The following is a 23138-nucleotide window of genomic DNA, read 5'->3' as shown; positions in this document are numbered from 1 at the left end:
AAAACTCGTTTTCTTAACAGCTCAAAAATTGAGCTCTTGTTGATGTTCACAAGAGGTGCTTAAATACCCGAGTCAAATTTTATTGCTGAATTGAGAAAAGATCAATAAATGATCGTTGAATTAATGGCCAAATCAGTTAATTCTTGTTCTTAAAAAACCAACACCAAATTTGGCATTCAGAAGCAATCCCAAGACGCAAAATTGCATTTATGTAACTACCCATAGCTGACCTTTAAAACCTCATAAAGAGTATTTTAGGCTTAAGTAACTATTAATTATCATGTAGGTTTTAGAAGAAGGCAATTAAAGAGTATTTCACTTTCCCTGCAAACTTCTTAGATGCCTATTATTAATAAACCAATTTTTGTAAACGAGGTCTAAGTGGAAAGGCGGTAATGGTGCTATTCCAATGAAAATAAACAAGTTTTTTCTTTGCATTTCACTGTTCTCAAATGCTTCTACAAATCGGATTTGTGTTGGTTGCTGTTACGACTATTTGGTGATTTTAGAACACGGCAAGGACTGAAGAATATAGGCGAGACAGGAACCAATAGAGAAAAGTCGATAATGCAGAAGCACTTGTGAACAGTAAAATGCTAAAACAATGTGTTCATTTTACAGTAGAATAGCACCATAATGCGGATAATGCGCTACATAGCCACATTCATTCATTTTCAACCGCTTATCCCTATTGGGGTCGCGGGCCTATGACATTCAATTTAGCAGCCCACGCTTGTCGATCCTCCGCCACTTCAGGAAGATTGTCGGGTTCGATCCCGAGGCGCTCCCACGCAAGATCCTGATTATTATTCAGCCACCTTGTCCTAGGTCTGCCACATGGTCGAGGTCTCCTCACAATGGCTTGCATAGCTTTTCTGGGGAATCTTCTGGGAAAGCTACATAGCCTATACCCCTCAATTTTTGTAAGTGACATAAGACTGAGTAATCAATTCCAGTTAGAAGTCACGAACCTGAGGTTAAGGATCAAAAGATCTGGTCCTCCTATGATCTAGACTAGGCGAAGCGCTAACTACGCCTCTCCATAAAAAGCAAGATTCTTATACGGGCTTCAGATCTAAGGCTTAGCCATCTGGCATAACTCCTATAATTTCTTATCAGGCACGATTTTTTAGGAAATTGTTGTTTAGAATTGGATATTAAGGGCAAATGATCCATTAGATTTTAAAAAATCAATAAAATTGCTTGTTATTTAGATTTTTGGGACCTCCGGGAACTGGGCTAAATCTCCAGTCTGAAGCCGGCATTACGGAAATTTTTCAATGAGCTTCATTAGAACGGTCTTTACAGCAGTGATACGCTGAGGAGCGAAGGAACTAGGGGGAGCTTGACGGGTTCAGTCCAGTATCGACCTGGCGATGTTTAATAAAAACTATAAGAGAATGTGTTTGATTTCTTAGCAAAATCGTGTCATCTACAAGGCAATTTACCAATACTACCAATATAAGTTCTAGATCGGCATTAATATGTCCATCTGCCTTGATTTCCTTGCTGAGAATTCCTTAAAGTTTCTCATATTCTCCAGGTTCAGGGATTTCCGAATTATATGTTATGTCAAAATTTGGAATATTGATCTTGATATCTCGTTCTGTAATAAATTTTTATTGGCTAATGTTTCGGTCCTTGGATTGAACCTTCCTCTGGGCCTACATACTGCAACGAATTCTGATGTTTTTCGTTACTGAGAATTCGTTACTGTATGTAGGCCCTGAGGAAGGTCCCAACCGAGGGCCGAAACGTTGCTCAATAAAAATTTTTTTGTAGAAAAAGAAATCAAGATCGATATTCCGAATTTTGACGTAGTACATATCCTAACGGGTCATAATCCTGAAAGCCAAAATCACGGATTTTTAAGAGTATCATAGCTACTCCCTGGCACCCACGCTTGCTGGGGGCAAGGGGACATTTTCTGTGGCTTGGGAAGTTATTCTAAACATTTTCCTATATACAATTTCATCCCTTTAAGATTTTGAACATTTTGGGGATTTTGGATTTCGGGACTTTGACTTTCGGGATTTTGGGTGCCTCTCCCTAACGGTGAGTTTCCGAATTCTTTCCAGTAGATTGCTAAAAATTCTTAGAGCTCTCCAGGTTCTCAACTGTTCCACATCCTTTGAAACTCTGGCTACCTAAATAATATCAATATATTCCTATACTGGGAAAACAATTTTTCGGACTTTTTAGAATCGACAAAAATTCGATTCTTCCGAATAATTACATACCGTGTCAGAATGGTCTTCACCGATCACAGATGGTAGGTCGGATCGTTAAAAACCGTCCCTAAGTGTGAGAATTAAAGAAAAGTTTACGAACAGGAGGAAAGAAAAGTCACTTACGGAGGACAAAGTCACCCGCATCTACGGTACTATTGTACCACGGATGCTAGAGACCTCGCACCGGAACCGGAACATGCTTGTCTGCCCTCGATCGCCAGCTACCCGTAATAGAGCCCCATTGCTGATTCCTGAGGAGCCTCGAATTGAACTTCCTAACAGCTTCACGATGGAAGGCCGACTAAGAGATCAATTCGCATACGCCTTCTGGACAATTCATCGGATGGCCACCATTATCGTCCTCGATATAGTGTCCTCTGAAGTTATCCATTATAGCATCAATCAGAGTCACCACCACTGCATTAGCTTAGAAGAGTCTTCGTCAGGACGGGCTTTCTCTCTCGAAAACTTTTTTTTTTCAGAAGGACGATTAGTTCCTGAGCTACCGTAGATGCCAGTAATTTTACATACCTGCTTTTGGTAAACTTTTCTTTAATTCTAGCACTTAAGGATGATCTCCACCGATCCTGTCTACCATGTCTGATCCGGGAAGAGAAATTCTTAAGTGCAAGAATTAAAGAAAAGCTTACGAACAGTAGGCGGCAAAGTCACCCGAATCTACGGTAAACATTTTTGATCAAAAAATTTAAAAAAACCGATTTTGAAAATGTTAGGCCCTTGACACACTTACGATTTAAGCCGAGAGACGGCTTAGTGGAAACTGATAGAAATATGGTTTAACTATTATTTCCAGTTTAATTACCCTAAGCCGTCTCTCGGCTAATTCTCATGTCTGTCAAGGCCCTTAAGGTCCGGAAAGAGTTTAGAATTTCTAGGGGCTGTTAACAGTTCTTGAAGGTATCCAACGTTCAAAACAGTTCAACGAGCTTCCTAGACGACTTGCAAGAATTAACCGGATTCCTTAAAATTCTTATAGTTTTCGGTTATGTTAATTTAAAATTTTCCGTTGGATTCAAGCTTTTTCCGTAGGTTTCCAATTCAGCAATCCAGGCAATAAAGAAACAGCTCAACTTTATTATGTATTTGTACGCTGTAATGGCCAATCATCGTTCGACATTCTGCACATGTTCGACTTTTATCAAATTATTCTACGAGTTTCCTGCAATGCCTTACCCTTGATCAAGCCCGCATCGCATTGATAAACACTGTCTTTTCCAAAAACATTGATCTCTGATCTATAATCTTCGCAGCTCAAATATCGCCTGATCCAAAACGATCCAAGATAAGTCCGTGTGTGAAGGCAGTCCAAAAAGTGATGATTAAGAAGAATCAAAATCATCAAAATGCGCTCGATTCGGTGACATTTCCGTTTTTCTATGTTCTTGACATCCCAAAAAGCTGTGAGGGAATCACACGCGTTCCTCAAATTGATTATCACGCCACGCGCGAGTCACTTCGGAGCCCCAAAATGCGGTCATTATCATCAATATTGTGCCCAGAATGCCTCACACCATTTGATAAATTGCTCCCTAAAGAAAATGACCGAATATGTGTCTTATCGCTGTGTATTGAAATGTTTCAAGAGGAGAATGTCTTAAGCAATTAAGATGCGCGCGCGTGTTGCTTTTTCAGTTAAAAAGAAGCACCGTGTCTTCAGCAAATATCGTCAATAATGATTGCTTATATTTTTTTCTTCTCTTGTTCGAGACCATTTTTCCGTGTCTCTGAATCTTTTTGGGTAATTTAGTGACAAATTACCGAGCAAGAGTATCTTGGCGACTGCCCCAGAAAAACTTTCCATCTTCTTCACACTTCCCCAACTATGTATTCATTGACTTTTGACGTGACACCGGGACATCAAGTGATTTTTTTCTGTACGTTATCTCTTGCCATGTAGTCAGAAGTATCTTCCTTCCCCTTGGTGACCTCTCAGTGACCTTCCCGCGACCGCCGCGTCAACTGTTAATCCTCAGCAGCGAGAACATCTTCGAGGAGGAGCTCAGGCATAACTTTATTCACCTTTTGTGGTTTTCTAAACGTCTTCAAACTTAAAATCATTAACAATAGTGCTCCTAAAGTTGGTCAGAATATTTAGGAGCAAAAAACGATTAGACTGAGGTTTTTCTTGTTCTCGGGTAATTCTTCACTAAATGATCTCATGACGTAAAAATGTGGTCACAGGGCACAAAAAAACTGAATTTGATGAAATATCAGGCGTGTTTAACTTTTGAAACTCTTATGAAAAATTCGCAATTTGAAATGATTCAAATAAAACATGAATATTTCATTTATTCCATTTTATGTTACTTGTTTTTTTCTTTATTTTTCATTTTATTTTTTTCACAATGTGATGAAATTAATAAAATAGTAAATATTTTTAATTCCCAAATTTTTAGTTATTAACCTAAAGTATGATTAAAAAATTATGAAATAAGAATTACTTCACGTTTAGTGTTAACTTTTTTTAATACCTTTATGTTATTTTCTCTTTTCATAAAATCTAAGTAGAGAATTAATTTAGAAAGTTTTAATAGTATTTAAATAAAAATTGAAGTTTTATCTTTCTATCACATTTTATTTTGTAAAACGAAGTCAAATGGTATTTCATTATTTTAAGGCTCAGAGTCAATTCACCTGTAATTTTTTTAATCAAATTGTCTTTTTATCTAATTTCCCATTATTTTGTTAAAAGCCATTAATAGTTTATCTTTTCAAAGAAATATAAAAAGTGAGTATGTTTTTCAGGAATTCATTAGAAAAAACAATTCAATTGTTTGTAACATTATCTCTTATCAAGGATGATAATCCGCTCTAATTTCTTCAGAATTGTGACTAAGAGAGCTCTTTAATTGAGCCATATACTTTTCTAAGATGTTGTGTTATGAGATTCCTACAGAGAAGTTTTTTCTTCACAATTTAAGTATTCAAAATAATAGTAAAACTTAACAAAAGTGTTTATTTTCTATTGAAAAGTATAGTTAGAATTATTCAAAAACATAGAAATGTTTGATAAAGTAACGCTTGAGTATAATTTAGTTAAAAGGCAACGTAGATAAAATTGTTTCGCAAAATTGTTAACAAATGTTTGTGAATTCCTATTGGAAACTTATAAAGTTCTTGTATATCATATATATAATCCAATAAAATGTTTGTAAAAGTTTGTATTTTTTCACAAAAATTGCTCGTAACATGATCATGAGCACTTCACCAGCATTTTGTCTTTTCTGCAAATAGGGGAAGTGTGTCAAATTTCGGCCATCTTCTAATTTCGGTCACTTTGAGTGTAATTTCGGCCGTGCAAATAAATTAATTAAAATCAGGTATGTAGTCTTCGAATAGTCAATGAATTCATTTTGGTTTTAAATATTTATTCATTTTAGGATGTATTAACATAAAGACCGTTAAATTTTAGGTATAATTTGAATTTAAATTGCGTTGTAAAAACTCAGTGTGGAAAGAGTCTTACAAAAAATGTGACAGATCGATTGTGTTTCTAGCAGTCTTACAATTTGTGGTGAAGTGCAAAAGGTTTTCTTTCGGTGTTTTTCATGAAAATTGATTAGTTTTCATTAAATATTGTTTCTGTATATATTAATGAATCAATCTTTAAATTTCGGGTAAAATTTCCCAGATGGATCCTGTATTTCGCAACAAAAAGTATATACTTTGTAAGCGTATCTCCGGTGAGGTAGTGTTGCTTATTCCGGCAACATGTTTGGATTATATTTTAGAGATTACCCAGGCGGACAATTGATTATGTGTGAAAATACCGTTGAATCATTCTTAATAACGATTTTTCAATGTTAAAGGTTTAAAAAAGCTCTGGAGAGTGTATTTATCAGGAGAATGGGTCATGTTTGGACGCATTGGAAAGGTTTTGGAATTTCCTATAAAACTGAACCGGTTCCAATCGGTTTTAACCGGTAATAAACTGGTTCATAACCCATAACCAATTTTTACACAAAATTCAATTAAATTACTCCTGAGATGTATTTTGGGAAATATTTTAAGTGATTTATAAATGGCATTGTATAAATGAGCAGCAAAAAAGGAAAAATCGAGCAGTAACAAAAAAATTTGAAACAGTGATATTATCGTCCAAATTTTGGCAAAGGCAAAATAAAAGGCTTTTCATTCTATTTACAACAATTTTAGTTGTTAATTGTATAAATTAGACCCAGTTTTGTGAAGATTTAGGTTTCTTACTGACGAAAATTAGGTATTTTACTGCTCATTTTTAGTTTTTTTGCTAGACATTTTGATTTTTTTACTGCTCATTTGTCTTTTGCCTTTATAAGTCGATGCAAATCGGTTGTGAACCGGTAATGAAACGATAAGTAATTTTTGTCAGAAAATCAATTTTATAACTCTTTAAACTATTTTTTGGAATATTTTAAGTGATTTATGAATCGGTTTAAATCGGTTTAGAACCGGTAAACTGTAAATTATGTGAAGGTATTTTTGATGTACAGTAGACTCTCACTCAATCGGCTCTTTTTCAATCGGGTGAAAATTTTTGTTGACAATTTTCACGTTTAATTATGAAGATAATTGGCTCAAATTCGCTGTATTTCTTCCTATTTTATCGTGATTCTTTATAATTGAGAGCTTTTTGTGGAATTTACAAAGGCTTTGACGCCTAAATCTATCGATAAACCGGATAACATTTTGCCCCAAATGCCCAATTGAGAGAGAGTCTACTGTATAGCACTAAGTCACGAGTTCGAGCATTTCGCAAAGTCTGGGATGCTGTGACACCTCTTTTATCGAAGAAAATTATTTTAAAACTTATATCTACCAAAGAATTAAAGTAGCACGGGGCAGTTTCACATACGCATGTCTTTGATGTATCATTTTTTTAAGAAAAATAAATTAATATCAAAGAATTATTATTCATAAATTTGTATAGACTTTATACAAATTCTACAATAAAGTATTCATTCTAAACAGTACATTTTCATTTGGGAAAAGAATTTTTAATGCATTTTTAGCTGTATCGAGCTACCCCAGTCTTTTCTACCTTATGCCCTAGACAGTCTTACGACGGAAGTCGAGAGACAATTTAGTGGGAAACTAAAAGGAGCTAAATACTTGATTTACATTTTTATCGAGTTTTCAGTTATTTACAAACCATATTAAAGTTCTATAAAATTTGTGTTATTTTATATAAAGGGGTAAGGCCTATTTTTAAACGACTGACTGACTGACTTCAGTTCCTCCCAAATTTAAAGTAATTCTACTATCGGAATTACTCATCTTTTATCCAAAAATTATGCTTTTACGTTAAACACAGTAATTTTCTGTACAATCAATTAGAATCTGGGGTAAGAGAGAAAGTTTTGAAATCGAATGACTGTTTTATGCAATTTCGAATGTCATCACTAAATTTATTATTTAGTTGCCTGATACTTTTAGTGCTCAGAATTGAGAATTATCCAGCAAGAAATTGAGCCTTTACCATATACCAATGCTTTGTAATTTGACAATTTTATTAATACAATGCAATTAAGAAATTTTAAAGCACTTTAAAGTTATATATCTCTATTTGAAATTTGAATGTTATGGTTGGAAATTTTTGTTTTAACTACTTTGAGCAACCAATTAGAATTCAGGGAGAAAGAGAGAAAGTTTTTGATATCAAATGTCCGTTTTCTGCAATTACGAATGTCATCGCAAAAATCATTATTTAATTGGATTGCTGTTAATTGGCAATCTCTGCGGTCTCTTTCATGTCATGCGAAAGCCCTGTTAATGCTCAGCATATATTTCATATTCCCCGAAAACACCATCTGAATTATTCACCAGATTTTGTGTCTGATCACCAAAAATTATGCATTCGAAATGCTTGTGTGTACAAATTTTAGCTAATCGCCCATCAACTCTGCCCGATAAGAGTATCAAATTGCGTTGAAGTAGACAATTTCGCCTTAACATAAATAAAACGATATGATGCGACTTGGTTGAGCATAGCTCTAAAGCAAGTACCAGCATTGAACAGGTCAGAACATGTTGAAACAGGCTTCATACAGAATCACTGGGAGAATTTTCCCGATTTTGTGCCATTCGCCTATTTCACAACATTCACCACATCATTGGGTCACTTCTTATATACGAAAACATCTATCGGATGACGTTTTTTACTTGCCTCGATGGTACGTCCCAGTGATTTGAGGAGACTTCCAACTTTATTCTCCATGGTAAATTAATTTATATCACATCTCTAGACATGATACAGTCTGCATAAATTACCTGTTCTCGTTGGTCACCTCTTTTTTTTTTGTGGCAATCGAGCTCAGTTCAAGCTCAGTTGGTGTGATTTATTTTTATGAAATACGCGGACATTAGCTGTTGAGTCAGCAATTCGGTGTGAACACAAGAGAAGAAGCAGGAATTATCGTTGATATTTATTAAACATCGACACAAAACACTCACCGAGACTCGTCTCTGGGAGCCACCTTTCTTCCATGCGAATGAATCATCCACCAGGTTGAGACCATCCTCGAGGGCATCGCGGGAAAGTTGATAGGGTCAAGGTGTCCCATACAGTGACTACTGTCTTACACCTTTCAACCCTTAGCAAATTAATAAGCAAGTCAAATGATCTTCAATCCTGGCCAAGTCAGTTGAAAATTTAACCCTTTCTACAGATCGTGCATTTAAATAATCAAGATCGATACTTTTTTTTGAAAATGCGTTATATAGACGAAAGGGCCTTACAAGTTATGAGAAAATGGGGCAGCTTTGAAATTGAACATTTTTCTCCTATTTTTTAATGGATTTAGACCTTGTACTGTGGTAAAATCTAGTTCCATAAACCAATTGTGAAACTAAGCTACTTAAAAATAAGACTCAATTCGTTTTTAATAAGGTGAAAAAATCCAATTCAAAAAGTATCCGTATTCAAAGGTGCTCCACGTCCCTCTACTTACAAAACATTACAGAAATTGAATAAACTCTCTGATTAAATTAAGAAATAAACAAAAAAATATATGGGGGGGTCATTGAAAATTAAAAATTGATAACCCTTATGGTTTACCGTTATGGTAACCCTTATGATTACCGCATGGCCGGTTAGAAAATATTAGAAATACTTAACATAACTTACAATATTCCAGTAATATTTAAGGTATTCCAACAATTAATATTGCTGGAAAATTGAAGTTATCACTTAAATTCAGTATCAATAAAATCCGTTTTGAAAGATATTTTAAAAGAAGGAAGCAGGACAACAATAACCTTATCGGAAGCGTACGTACCGAACTGAGGAGTTTCACACTGAATTGATACTATTGGTATCCTGCTTCAAAACATCGTAAGTAAAAATCAAGATTGGTAAGTAAAACATAAAAATTGGTAAGTAAAATAATCAAAAATGGTAAGTAAATAAATAAAATTTGGTAAGTAAAAAAATCGATAATGGTGAGAAAAAAAACAAAACTGTTAAAAAAGCTTAATGGTAAGTAAAAATAGTAAAAATATTTAAAATAAAGTAAAAAAAAACAAAATTGGTAGGTAAAAAATCAAAATTGATAAAATGTTTCATTGTTAAGACAATGGAAAATTTTCTTTAGGAATTTATCAGTAACGCCTGTTGGAGCAAAGGGAAATTTTCTGTGTTTTGGGAAGTTATTAGTTCTGTCCATTTGGGGCAAAGGAAAATTTTCTATGGTTTGGGAAGTTATCAGTGTCCCTTGTTGAGGCAAAGGAAAATATTCTATATTTTCAGAAATTATTCGGGAAATTTTCTGTGTTTTGAGAAATTATTAATTTCACCCTGTCTATGGGGCTCGTTATAATCTCGTCACCGCATCGGCTTGGAGACAAACGATTAGAGATATTGACCTCTGATCTTCGATTACCCCTCTCATTTATACGCCCACATACAAACCATCTTTAAATAGCTTATTTCAAAAACTGCTCCTAGATTTTTTTCATTTAGAATATATTTTGGAGATAATCAAGATGAATATTTCGTCCATAGATACCCATAATCGAAAAACATTACGATATAGAATTTTCAAAAGTCAAAGTTAATCAACTATGGAGTTTGGTGGGTCTGTCTCTTAACCGACTTGCTTAAATTTGGATTTTTCAGAAGGGTCTAGTAATTTCTAACTCGGTTGCATCGGACGTAATTAGTAATTAATCGATAAAGTACCAGTTTCATTTATCTTTCTCAAATATTTAATAAAAAAAATCTTTTTAATTTGTCCGAAAGCTTCACTGACAAAAAAAATAGGGGTGCGATTAACATTTTTTCTTCATAACTTTAACACTTTTTAGGTGTAAAAATGTATCAACATTTTTTAATGTTAATTCTACACCTTTTTAAGTGTAAAATTAACATGAAAAAGGTAACTTTAACCCCTAATACACCTAAAAAGGGTAATATTTACACCGATTTCTGATCAATACTCCAGGGTAAAATTAACATTTCAGGAATGTTATTTTAACTTTTTCGGATTTCTCTCTCAGTGTTGTCACACGGAGAGACTAAACGGTTAGAAATATTGACTTTCGGTCTTTGATGACTCCCTCCTCCCCCACCTTAGATAATTTGATCTAGAATAATTTTATTCTTTTTCCTTCACGGCGCTTCTTTCCTCCAAAACCATGTTTTTCGGTTTATTTCAAAATCGGTTCTTAGAATTTTTGATTTTCTAATATCGAACTCATCCCATAATGCCGTAATTAAGTCATAACAACAAATACCCATATTAAATTTCTAATTAAGAAGTCTTTAACTCAATTTCACGGCTATTAAATTATTTTTCGTCCAAATTTGCTTGACCACAATTGTCAATTTTTCTGATTGATTCAGTAGCAAGAGCATCATACCACAAAAACCGTTGTGCATAATCGTTAATCATCGTCAATTCGAAGTAGTTTCCGGTATTTTGACTCTGTGCATCCCTATTCGACAACAGTAGAAAATTAATGAAAATTAATGGAAATACTGGCGACAATGTATCGAGAACCCATCCAGGTGAACGATACTGAAGCAGAATGCATCAACCTCTTTTGTATTTGCTCACGATGTTCACAAGCGTATAAAAAAAAAGCGACAGAATCCCATCGAAAAAAAATCGTTGTAATGTTCCAAGAGAAGTATGATAAAGAAGCGAAAAAAAATCCATTGGAGATTTCTCCCGATGTTTTTGACCCCATCTTGCAGCAGAGAATAAAAAAAAATCTGCTCGTCGAGAAGGTAAGAAGAGGTTAATCCATTGATTTTCAATCCGTTTCAGTTGGTAACATGTTGGGGTATTGTGTTGGGCGCAAAGGTGAGAGGGGTGCTTAAAAAAAAGAACTTTGCACGAGAGGATCATTTCGATTATTTCCAAATGGCTTGATGACGCATTCCGGTGCAGGAATAAAAAAAAGCAGGAGAAAATTACAATGGCACTTAAGTTGCTCTATGATGCCCATGTTTAATGCATTTTGCCACAGAACGATGTTGAGTTTTTGGGTTTTGTCGACGAGGGGCGGAGGTAGGGGTAAGGGCTGGGAGATGAGGTGAATCACATGCATTTCCATTACAATGCTTCTATACAACTACGAAATGCATTTTGGATGTTTAGAGGTGGTAACTCAAATGAAAGTGCAACTGTTGAGGTTGTTGGATTGTGTTGTCGAAAATGAACGACTGGTGAATAGAGATTGAAGCTGTCCTCTGTTCAGGGAATGAGTCACAGGAGGGATTCTCTTTTTTTTTTCAACTGCAGCTTTAGGCGTTTCAAAAAGAGTTCTTGTGTTTTGTATTTTGTGTTTGCAAAAATAAAAGGGTCGAAAATTGTCCTTTGAGTTGTTCCGAAACGAATCAACCCAAAATAGGGATGATAAAGCCTTTATTTCCACTTGAAGAACTAGTTTTGCTATGAAATTTTGACTTTAGAATTACGCATCATTTAATGAGAAAACAAAAATTTAAAAAAAAATGAAAATTATAAAATTTTGTCATTAAAGATATGTAATGCATTCATGTGTTTTTTTCTGTCTAACCTTTTGATATTTGAATCTTGAAATTTATAATTTCTCCAAATTGAAATGAAAGAATATTATAAAGATTTCGAAGTTTTAAAATAAAAGTTCAACATTGTCCGTCTGTTTGTCCGTCTGTCCGTCCAGCTGTCGCCAGCTCTAGAGGCCAAACGGTTAGAAATAGCGCCTTGGGATCTAAGGGGGACCCCCATTAGTAATAAGTAATTTTAGTCCGAAAACTAATTTTATTAGGGTAAGTGTGCCAAATTTCGGCATAGTTGCATGCAAGCGTCAAAGTCTCAAGTTTGAAATGTAATATTTTAAATACAAATTAATTTCTTTTATTCTTTCTTCTGAAAGAGTGTTGCTGGGAGCCATGTAAAGAGTATACCGTCTTTATTTACTCTAAAATCATTCTTAATACATTTTAAAATGAATAAAAATATAGACAATGCTTTGGTGCCCTATTTCGGCCACCTTCATTCTCATAGTTCCTTCCCTTCAGGAATTGTTCCAATGCCTTTTTCAGATTATCTTGTTCCTCGAAGCGACATTTTTTGTTATTCTTTTGCATTTTATAATCTCTAGAATACGTAAAATCTAAAAGTTCATGGAAATTTCAGGAACAAAAAAGGTGGCCGAAATTGCAAGCTGGCCGGAATTTGGCACACTTACCCTATTCTGAAAATTATTTTGTGAGAACTCACAACTGTGACAGTGTGATTCCCGACTCCACTGTCATAGTTGTGACTTCAAGTCCCGTCCGGTGTAAATATTTGAAGCGTCCAAATGGACATTTTTCACGAAACATTATAATCTGAATAATCAATTTGTAAATTGAACAATGTACAAAATGGCAATAAAACTCCGGTACATCGAAATAAATAAATAAATAAATAAATAAATAAATAAATAAATTTTGTGGGATCTTTCGAGTAGGGTAAAGTGGTACAAGTTGGACAATGATACAAGTTAAACAGGGCTTTTTTTTCTTGATAAATTTAGTACTTCATTTTTATTTGTATATTTTTAATGCTTTAGTTTTATAATTTGGTTCCTTGTGCCTAAAACCAAATTTTGTACTGTATTTATTAAGAAAAAGCCATGTCCAACTTGTACCGGCGAATTGTCTGACTTGTAGCACTATGTCCAACTTATATCACTTTACCCTAGTTTATAATTCTGTTTAAATCGATTGAGAACCAGTAGGAGAAATCGCGCTACCTTCGGACGATTCAAGCTTCGCACAACTCATCTTTTTCAATACGTTTTTAATGAATTTCACCCATTATAATATTATATTTTAATAGCCTAGCCAATGCCTTAAAATTCCTGGAGGGGAATTCTGTAACGCTCTGGCAATGCCATATGACAAATTGGGTTCGAATCTTAAGAGAGCTTTTTCGAAAATGCGATTCTGTGTAGCAGTGACATTGCCATTTCAACTCACGTGACATTGTCAGAAGTCACATATTTGAGATTTCTGGCAATTCAAATGACAATAAATTTTGTTAAACAAATCAACCAAGACGTACTGTATTTTCATAAAATTATCAAGTAAAGGGATTTCATTAAAAATTCAATGAATTGCATTTTCGAACTCATATGACATGACAAAAAAAGCTCGAATGGCATTGTCAGGTTTCGAACTCACGTGTGACAATGCCACGAAAATTACAGAATTCCCCTACTGGAAGGGTCATGGGTCAAATCTATTAAGAACATAGAAAAAAATTGAGTTGTTCGAAGCTAGCGTCGTCCGAAGGTAGCGCGCTTTCCCCTAGACAGAAAAAAATATTTTGTAAAATTGTTCGTAAATGTTTGTGAAATCCTATGGAGGACTTACGAAATACTCGTGAATCGTATAACCCACAAACAAGTACGTAAAATTTTGTACTTTTTCACTAACATTTTTCGTAAAATTATCATTTGACTAACGTTTTTTGTACTTTTACACACATTTGTTCGCAAATGTTCGTAAACACACAAAAAATGTTCGTAAAATTTTGTCATTTGTTCGTATTTGTTTGTTTGTCTGGCAAAAATTTACGAACAAATACGAAAAATGACAAAATTTTACGAAAATTTTTTGTGTGTTTACGAACATTTACGAACAAATGTTTATAAAAGTGCAAAAAATGTTCGTCAAATGATCATTTTACGAACAATGTTTGTGAAAAAAGTACAAACTTTCACGAACTTATTTGCGGGTTATACGATTCACGAGCATTTCGTAAGTCCTCCATATGATTTCACAAACTTTTACGAACAATTTTACAAAATATTTTTTTCTGTGTAAACAGTAAATGATGCGAAAGTACTTTTGAGGGATAGCATCTAAGCCACGAGTTCGAGCACTTTGCAAAGCCTGGGACGCTTTGCCATCTCTTTTGTTGTTTTACAAACATTTTGATTGTAAATGTTCGTAAAATTTTGTCATTGGTTTGTAAAGTTTAGTCAGACAAACAAAAATTGTTGAACAATTTTTTGCAAAGGAGGAAAAGCCGCTCGTCAAGTGATCATGTTACGAACAGTGTTTGTGAAAAAATACAAACTTTTACAAACTTTTTTGTAGATCGTACGATTTGTCAACAATTTGCAAATCTTCTATATCCGATTTTCTTATTAAATAACTGTCAATTGCAAAGAATTTCCCAAGAGATTCTAATTTATTTGATCTGCTTTTATTATAGACGTACTATTAAGTTCTTAGGCAATGTTTTAGTTCTACGTGATTTATTATTCTCTTCAGTAGTGCTTAGTAATTTGACAGAGTGTGGTGTCATAAATTTGATTCAAATTCAAATGACTTGTCAAACAACCGTCTATCTTCGGAATACTTCAGCAGAACTTTCCAAATATTGTCTAATCTCTTTGCCTTGTTCACTACCATCAATTCAGCTTCTATAATTAGCACAAAGATATTTTATTGACAGAAAAATATACCAAAAGTGTCAGTTATGTGCTGAAGAAGATGCCCAATAAAATCATTCAAGGATTATCAAGTGAAAATTAACTCCGAAAAAATTTGTGGCTCTGTAAGCAATTCCATCAATTTTATGGATGAATCTCTCAATGTTTGATGTGTTTCAAAGATGTGGCATTTATTTCACAATCTCCGCGGCATCTTAATCACTTCTGCTCGTATTTCTCTCTCAGCATTTTTTTTTGTCGTTGGACTATCTGTTCATCTGATGCTCAGAACTCTAAGCTAGAGTGTCTCATGGGGTAATTGTAAATTTCAGATGATTTGTTACTCAATCTGCCAACTAATCTCTATAGAAGTCATATTTGCGCGGGAGAAGATGCGTGGAAAATTGATCGTGACGCGTAAAAATTGCGTTGACATGCGAGAGAATTTCCGCGTTTGTAAATCTTCTTCATGGGGGACTTTTGGGTTTTGGTTGCGGGTGGGGCAGGAGGTGAATGTTGGGTTTTTGATAAAATTAGATCAGTGCGGAGAGGAAAAACATTTCTCTTGGATTTCCCACTGATTAATCATCAACATGATCATTTTCACCCATTTCCAAGTGACTTGTTGTGTGGCTTCTCGCGAAAGATGAAGCGTTGACTTGAAGCGAAAGAACCACTAATATGACGACATTTTAATTGCTGCAATTGAGAAGCCGCCACCAGCATTTGGAGAGTTTATAGAATTAAATTAGGAATTTCTTATGTGCGAAATGGGAAAATTTCACAACAAAGTGCAAAATGTTGAACTTGGACACTTGGGCTTTTCATGAATGTGTTCACACTCGGTGATTTTCATCTTACCAGCTGACAGGGCATTTTCTCAGCTTCACTGACTTTTTTCCCATTCCGGGACGAGAGGAGGAGCAGTACCCAGTGGAAAAAAAAGAGTGTCATCTCTCGAGAGACAAAAGCGGCATCATCAGATTCTTCAGATGAGGACAAAAAAAAAACCATGAGATCGGAGCTAAATCGAAGGCGATAGAGAGCCAAGTTTGAGCTACGGAGAAGCATCATCTCGAGATGAGGATTGTGTCGCATCTCTTGTTGACATGACCTACGATAACAATCATCTTATAGAGCGCAACTTTTTCATATCACACCACCATAATATACTTTTTGCGCTCTTATGCCTTCGTTCGCGAATTTGCCTCCTTGGCGCAAAATAATCGCAATCTCTCAACAAATACATATAAGAATGACTCTGAACTGCTTTTTTCCTATACTCTTTTTATTCCCTTGCCTTTAAACTCCGTGGAGATATTGTACAAATAGAATATGTCAACGAATTTTATGAATTATTTGCACAAATTATCAATTTCGCTTAGAGGGTCGACCGTTTTTTTCTTCTTTCTCACTCTTTTTATTTCCCACACCAAAGCATCATATTTGTGCCACATAATATTTATTTATGTTTGAACAGAAGAAATTATTCACAAGTGGTCACAATATGACGGTTCTTTGGCGATAAGAACTTTTTTTTCCACTAAGCATTTCTTCCTCATTTCTACGCAGCTACTAAGGAGCTCTAGGGAAAGTATTGCTAGAGACGTAGGCTCGAAAATAAAGTTATAAATATTTTCTTCTGGTCAGTAAAAAATCGAAATGGCCAATAAAATAGGATAGAGGCACCATTTTTAGTGCAATGCTCCATTTAGTGCCACCTTGAAACCATTGATATCGTTTTTTCCATACCGCGTAATAAAGATTTGCAAAATCCAAGCATTTGATCAGTAACATGCAGTTGACGAAAGACCTAAACTCAATCCGCGCGTATTTGGACTACCGAAATCTACTCGCTTTAATAAATGATATGGAAATTTTCCGGGCTTCTTGTGATATTCTGGGGTTCCCTTACATAAACAGGAAGATGACTTGGTAAGATTGGTTCCTGAAATTAAGAAAAATAGACATCCTATTGAAGCGGATTAGCTGTCCAAATATGCAGCCAAAGTGTTCAAATTAATAACCAAGGTGTCCAAAATTTGAGTCAAATTCAGCTATACATATCAATTTATTTTTAAACGTATTAAGACTAATATTAGTAAGAACAAAGACAATAAACCCTTGCCAAGTTTCTAAACAACCCTTCTGAAAATGGAGTAACAAAAAAAAGTCAATTAGTATTGAAAATATCGTACTCCAAACTTAGATTCATGTTTATAAGCACTCTGACCAAAATTATGTGCCCTTACCCTATAGAGTTGCCGTATGAGAAGAACAGTGAATAAAAATTTAATCCTGACCTAATCTTACTCCAGAGTACCACTAATCTATAGAAAAATTCAGCTCTACCGTCAATAACAATTAGGAAAGTGTTAGATCCTGAAATTATTTTTTTTTTTAATTTTCTGAAGGTTTTACATTTACATCAGAAAAATAATAAATGTTAATTGAACTTGTTAAAATGAAAAATTCAACTGACCAGAGGAAATTTAATCGCGATACTGTATTAAATTAGATAAGTTTACACTAAAAAGTAGGTTTTAAATAAAAACAGAGCAAATGCGAGATAATTCCTTAACCCTTTAAAGACGATTGGGTCAACGGTGACCCAAAAATTAAATTTTTCCTACAGCCGTCTAAAGTTCTGGGGTGACATCATGACTTATTTTCGATACTATCGACTGTGTCGATTCTGAGAAATTTAAACGATAGCTGAACTTCTTGTTACTAATATAGATAAATAATCAACAGTGACATTCCTTTTAAGCATGTCAAAATGAATGGCTCAACAATGCGCACAAGGTCGACATTCACTTAATCTAATGGATAAAGATTTATCGATACTATCGATTCGATAGTATCGAAAAGTTATCATTCCAACCCTGTTTTGCTCTAAAATGTCAGAAAAATTATTTTTTCTGATCCCTAATTTTTGAACGTTTTTTTCACCTTAAAGTTTTAACTTTTAAGGGTTAATAGAACGTGAAAAAAAAACAAATAAGAAGCAAAAAAAAATTAAAAGATATATTAAAAATGAATTTGGTCAATATAAAATCCCAAATTGATCAAATTGAGGATCGAAGTACTGCTCTAATGTAATTTTTTACTGCTTATTTGCACAGTGCATTTATTAACCATAAGGCCGGCTTCAGACCTAAGGTTTAGCCCAGTTCCCGATGGTCTAGAACTAGAGATTCAAAATTGTTACCAATTTTATTGTTTTTTTCTTTTAATTTAAAGGATCACTTGTCCATGTTGTCCAATCTTAAGTGATAATTTTCCAAAAAATCTTGATTAATAAGAAATTAGAGAAGTTAAGCCACATGGCTAAGCCTTAGATCTGAAGCCCATATAAGTTAAGCAAGTTTAAGCAAGTGGCTTTATCAACGATTCGTCTAAATTTTAATACATTATAAAATTTGGATCTATGGAAATCGCCTATTGTATTATTCTACTTACTTAATCGTATCGAGACACTTTATTTGGTATTACTGTGTTATCACACTTGCACATTAAAATTTTAATATGATTCACATTAATTGTCGCTAGAGAGAGTCCAAATGTGTAATTTTCGTGTTTGAATTATTTTATATTCAAAATTTGATCTATTTGTTGATGAAAAGGTAGACTTGGCCCGCAAAATTTGATATAAATTGATTTATAGCATTAATGCGAAAAATTAATGCGATTTTCTCTTTAATTTTTTAATGTGAAAAATATTAATACATTAGGTAAATTTAAACTATTTTTGCAGGCCAAGTCCACTTCTTTATCAATAAATAGAAAAATCCCAAATATTAAGCGACTCAAATACACAAATAACTGGATGCTCACAAGCGACAATTAATGTGAATCACATTAAAATTTTAATGTGCAAGTGTGATAACGCCGTTACAATGTAATCATTACAATGTGCCCCGTGTTGAAAGAATCTGCTGATCATAGCACCAAGAACGCCTTGTACTGAATGCTTCTTCCGTGCTCCTGAAAGCTTTTGAGCAGAGATGGTGCACTTTATTCCATTTTATCGCGGTGAAAAATGTCTTTTTCTCGACATTCAGTTGCTTGTACTGAGCGGAACTCGTGCTCACAGCTGTGAGAGTCGAGTCAGAGATCTCACCGCCCGAGAGCCAACGGTCTTGCCTATTGCGCCACTGAGATCTCCATTGTTCTACTTAGAAAATAAATATTCTCAGCTATATAGACCACTATTTTGATTTAAGAATTTTACTTCGTAAGATTTATTATTGTCAGAGAATTTTTAATGAATCTTATCGAAGAATTATTTTTATTTTCTTTTTTTTAGTTATTTTTTTATTTATGTAGAAAAAAAACACTAACTGTTCTAAACCGGCTTTGGCTCTGAAGTGGTTTATCTTCTTTTCTTAATTCGCTTAATTTTGTCTGGCCTATTTCCAAAGCAATTGTAACAATGATATTGTGACAAATAACATGCAGCCTGCAAAAAGGGACATTTCCATCGTTTAGTCCTAGAGGCTGGAATCAACACTAAGATGGCGATGGACGCACGGGAACTCTCCTTCCCAAAATAAGATAAAAATAATTTGAATTGAGAAATTGAAACACAGCTACTGACAAAATAAATAAATTATTGACATTTTTAGTGACCAACTATCTGCAGAAAATCACAAATTAAAAAAAATGTGAAGAATAGCTAAAAATCACGGAAATGCCAAGTTCGCAATGACTTGACAACCGAGTGTTATGAAATATTAAATAAAAATTATTCATCTCACGATTTTCTCTCAGTGATAATAAACATGCGTTGAAATGTTCTAAACAAACATTCAACTTTGGGTTTTTGCTTCTCAAAAATATTATTCACTATATCACGTTTGAGCTTTATCTGGAAATTCGAAGACATTTTATCACGTCTATTATCTGCCTTTTTAATTGTATGTTTTTTGAAAATAAAAAAAAGTTTCGTGTAGAAAGTTCTTAAATTGTGATAACGCAATGGGTTGAAAAATGTTATTTGAGCACACTCACTCTTGATTGCGAAAATATAGTGATGTATTTCTGTTTAAATGATAATAAACATCCTTTATGCCGAGGAGCATTGCGAAAGCAATTTGTAAACAAACCCTTGGTATCCTTGAGAAGGAGGATGGGGTGCTTCAGGAAAAAGTGAATGCACTTCTCCAGGTGAGATAGATGTTGGAAAAAAGAAGCAGGGAAATGTGCATGTTTGAATATTGTGAAAAATTGTGTCAACTGCGAGCAAGTGAATCAGCCCCAGGAGCAACCAAGCTTCTGGCACTGGCATCATGCCATAAATTTGCTTGAGCAGGTGTGAAAAATGCAGGTGGGAATAATCCACATTTCTCACCACCAAAACAGACACCCGCCTAGACCCCTTTCCTCCTGGTCTGGCAATGCAGAAAATTCCTCTGGAGCCATTGAATGGGAAAACACTGCATTTTTCTGCGAAATTCCTCTACTGGGTTTTCCAATACAGAAAATCTACTGAAAAATTAATTTAGAAAAAAAAGAGAAATCCCTGACTATATTTTCCATCAATTTTCTTTAGTATGGGGAAAAACTCAAATTTGCGTCGAATGCAAGTTAATTTGTGTGACAAAAGAAATGGGAGAAGGCACAATGGATCACCTTTCAGCCCAGCAACTAAGTCATATCGTTCCAATTTCGGTGTCGTATCAAATATGTGTCAGAGGCACTTTTTTCTTTCCAAACCATATTTGTGTCAGCAATAAGATTTTTTGCATAACAAATCACGGCCAGAGATTCGAATTTCAAAACTCTTCCAGGAGACACCGAAAGAGTGGAAAGGTGAGAAAGATGTTTTTTTTGGAAGAAGTCTAAACGCAGTGGAAGTGAAAAGCAATAAAATAAATTTTTAGTGATTTCGACGCTTTTATACCCAAGTTTTATCGTTGATAGGGAGACTGGGGGAGCCATAACAAAAAAGCTAATCAAAATATTTAAATTTTTACTCACTCTTTAATCTCCAAATCTCCAAGAGATATTAGAAAAGTGTTTTGTTCACCTAAATGTAACACCGAGAATTTAGGTTGTTCCCTCGACGTGCCGTGAGTAAAGGTGATGAAGAAACCCAGAGATACTGAGTAGAGGGCATTGCAATTGATGAGAGGAAGTACTTGAATGCTGGATTACTTACGGTCATGCATTCGAAGATAGAAAGTCTTTCGAAGTTCTATTCGAATAGAATGATCAACCTTAGGCGGAGTTCTCACAACTGTAGCTGAAGATCCTGATAAGAGAAAAAACTCTTCCTGAAAAAAAGCATTCGATATAAAAATTATTTTTAAAATTTAAATACAAAAAATATTTTTAAAATATTGAGTATAAGAAACCCTGAGTCTCTTGTCTATGCACTTATTTAATTTACACAACGGACTATATTATGGTTCATTTAATGTGGTGGTTTGACAGCGCTGGCCAAAAACGCAAACGACAAAAACCCGAAAACCAAAATACCGAAAAGCCAAATACCTAAAAGCCAAATGGGCAATCTTAATTGTATTTGATTTTCGAAAATTCAAATTTTATTTTTGAATAAATCAATTTAGAATTCGATCAATAAATCAATTTAGACTTTCTTTGGAAAAGCATCTCAAGCTTTGGGATGTGCTTGAACTCGTGAATAAGATGCCTATACCTTATTTAAAAGCACTTTCGCATCTTTTACCGTTTACCAATTCAAAACCGAGATGAACTGATTTACAAATCGCACAAGAGATTGCCTAAAATTAGAACCAATGAAATTGATTTTCGGATAAAAATTACATAGAGGACTCCCCGGGGATGGCCAATTGACGTCACCTCACAAAAAAAAAACATTTCCTTAATCTTGCCCAGAGCTTTCGGTCCTGGATATTGGCCTTCTTCAGTAGTCCATATCCAGGACCGAAAGCTCTGGGCAAGATTAAAGAAGTGCTTTTTTTTGTGATATTATTTCAAAACCACTGGCCATCACCGGAGAGTCCCCTATGTAATTTTTATACGAAAATTAATTGCATTACTTATAATTTTAGGCAATTTCTAGAGCGATTTGTAAATCAACATAATATATTGATTTATAAATTGCTATTATCAAATTAATATATTATATTGATTAACAAATCGCCATAGAAATTGCCTAAAATTATAAGTATTAAAATTTTGGACCTTCTTCAGTGGTCCATATCCAGAACCAAAAGCTCTGGGCAAGATTAAAGAAGTGCTTTTTTGTGAGATGACTTCAAATCCACTGGCTCTCACCGGAGAGTCCTTCTTCTATACGTATTACGCCAGTCCTTCATCCAATTGGATAAAAATTACTTATCGATTCACAACCGGTTCATTACTATTTCATAAGTGATTGGATCTGGTTCAGATTAATTAAAAATTACAAGACCTTTCCAAAAAGCCCAAAAAAAAAACTATTAAATTGAGAAATACGATATGTAGGACGTTTTTAAAGTTTGACTTTGAAAAATATTTAAGATTTTTTTGCATAATATGGCTTTTGTAATTATTGAAAGACAAACTCGACCTCTGACAAGAATCTGAGGAATTATTCATTATAAATCGAACGCAGATAAGACGAGGGGTGATAGGAAAAGCTTTCAGGCTTCGCACTCACACTTTGGATTCGAATCTAATGACTCTTAATGAGCCTTAAGTCGCACACTTCCTGAATAAATTAGGTCAGGTTCAATAAAACAATATTGGAAAAAGTAAGAAAAGTTTGAAGCCAAAGTACGTGCGAAGCTTCAAAGTCCGAAAACCATCCCCTACTGACTTTTTTTTTTATAGATTTTATAGATTTTTATAGATATTCAAATCGATTTCTGTATACTGTTCTCTCCAAAAAGTAAAAACCGAACAGAAAGGTTTCCGTCTCTTGACGGTCGTGTTAGGGTTCTCCTTTATTTTAAAGTATCTCTGCTAGAAGCTGAATGGATCTTGGTCAAAATATCATTGATATTCGAAAATTTAAACTGA

This window comes from Phlebotomus papatasi, chromosome 1 (genome assembly GCF_024763615.1).
Source record: "Phlebotomus papatasi isolate M1 chromosome 1, Ppap_2.1, whole genome shotgun sequence".
NCBI classification, from domain to species: domain Eukaryota; kingdom Metazoa; phylum Arthropoda; class Insecta; order Diptera; family Psychodidae; genus Phlebotomus; species Phlebotomus papatasi.
This window is presented reverse-complemented; position numbering follows the sequence as displayed.